Source organism: Arvicanthis niloticus, chromosome 4, assembly GCF_011762505.2.
Source record: "Arvicanthis niloticus isolate mArvNil1 chromosome 4, mArvNil1.pat.X, whole genome shotgun sequence".
NCBI classification, from domain to species: Eukaryota; Metazoa; Chordata; class Mammalia; order Rodentia; family Muridae; genus Arvicanthis; species Arvicanthis niloticus.
The window spans coordinates 111,974,737-111,977,074 of NC_047661.1; positions in this window are offsets into that span (position 1 = coordinate 111,974,737).

Here is a 2,338-nt window from a genome sequence, read left to right on the forward strand (position 1 = left end):
TATCAACTATAGAGTGCATCTGGACTACTGCTCTGTGTGTAATGCATACTTAGTTTTGATTTGGGTCCATCCTGGAATGTAAATGCTTTGGATATTTTAAGTAGTTTTTTTTTTTTTTTTTATTTTTTACACAGATGAGAGTTTGTGGTTACAATCTTTTACATTTCTACACTATAGAAGATAATTTCTAACTTTTACTGTCCACAGCAGGGCTTATTTTCACCCCAAGTTTTTTATTCTGAGTATATAGGTGTATAAACCAAACATAACTTCATTTTAAATGTTCTTGGAAGATAAGTCTTATTGAAGTGGGTGTCTTTATTCTGCCTGAATCTTGTTCAGGTATTGTGATTACAAGATGTAAAGCATCTTCAGTGTCTTATTAGAAGTTTTTAATTTCAGATCATCAGCAGTGAGAATGCTACCTACAAGATGAATAATGGCACAAGTATATTTAGGTTCATTTTACAACTTGTTGGAAAATTTGCCCTAATCTCAAGCCAAATTTCCTCAACAGTTTTTACAGGCTGGCAAATAAAACCAATTTAAAAAAAAAAACAACTTACAAACTGAATTGATAATTGGATGATAAGTAGTGGTAGGGAAATTCCAAGTTCCTGTTTTTCTATAATGCTGCTTGAGAGAGAAGTGGTCTAGGGTAACTTGTAAGAGTAGAAAATTGTACAGTAGATCAAGGTTTATAAAACAAGTATTTGCTGTTTGTGTGGCCTGCTGCTATGTGCTGTACATGTTGCACAAAACCAGTGTGAAGTACAAAATGACTCAGGAGAGAGAGCACTTTGCCAAAAACACCCAGATTCCCTGCAGGCTTGGCTCTGTATTGCTTTTGGTTGCTGTGTTTTTGTAAATGTTTACTGTTAATCTTGTTTGTGGCCCCCATACTTACTTACCATGTGGGATTCTGACTCAGTTTAAGAGTCTTGGCTCTAGAGTACTGTAGGTGAAATCGTAGCATAGACTACTTTTTATTAGTTCAAATAATTACAAACTGGACAATTTTGTAAAACATTGTGGGAATAACTTGAAAATGTCAGTCATCTCTTCTAAAAGAAATGACTCAGTTGTGCACACTTGTAAATCTTAGCAGTTGGGAAGCAGAGGCACGACCATCACAAATTAGAAGCCAGCTTTGTTTACATAGCAATACCCCATGGGGCTCTAGGAGCATTCTCAAGCTCAAACAAAATTTAAAACAAAGCAGGAAACATACCTAATAAGATTCAAGTCCTAGGAAAGTGGTAGTTTTCATGGCTTCATGCCATACTGGTGTCAAATTGTCCCTATGAATTCATCCTTGATACAATCAGAAGTCCATTACCTTCAGTTTTGCTGTTGTCAAAACTCCCTTAGAGAAGCTTAGGTGACTGTAGCCAAAACAGAAAAACCAGAGAATATTTAAAGTGATTCCAGATCAGCTGAAGAGTACCTTTCAAGAGCTTGGTAGCCAACAGACTGAAATGAGTAGCCTACCACCAGGCGGAGAGATGACTCGGCACCTAAGCCCAGCAACCATGATGAGCAGCTCACAAACACCAGCTTTGAGGACTTTGACCCCCTCTTCTGGCTTCAGTGAGTACTTGTCCAAGTATGGCATATACACAGATGACACAGCTACATAAAATTTAATCTTTTTTTTTTTTTTTTGGTTGGTTGGTTTTGTTTTTTGAGACCGGGTTTCTCTGTGTAGCCCTGGCTGTCCTGGAACTCACTCTGTAGACTAGGCTGGCCTTGAACTCAGAAATCCGCCTGCCTCTGCCTCCCAAGTCCTGGGATTAAAGGCACGCGCCACTACTGTCCGGCAAGTTTAATCTTTGAAATGGGAAGATGTTAAACTTTTTGAGTGACGTGGAAGCTTGTAGAGAATTCACATACAAACCACCTAATTAAAGTTATAAAAAAACCCCAAAGTTTTAAAACAAGTGAAATGTTAGGAGTTACAATGACTCAAAAATATTTAGTAAGTTATCAAAGGTGTGCAGAACTTGCTCACTGAAAATGAAAATTTATGAGTTAAGTCCAAAGGTGTAAATCTTGTGTTTATTATGTATTAGATTTATGGTGTTGAGGTAATATGCTTCAAGCAATCTAGATTCAGTGTTATTTCTGTCAAAGGCAAGAACAAAGGCAAAAGATTCGACTTCTAGACTCACCAGAAGGTAACAAAGCTACACTAACCAAAATAGTTTATTGGAAGGAGAAAGCATAGGCCTTGAAATAGAAATGAGGAACCATGTATTTCTGGTCAATTCACATTTCACATGATAAAGCAAAACCATTCACATGGGTAAGTAGTCTCATCCAAAAACTACTGAAACAG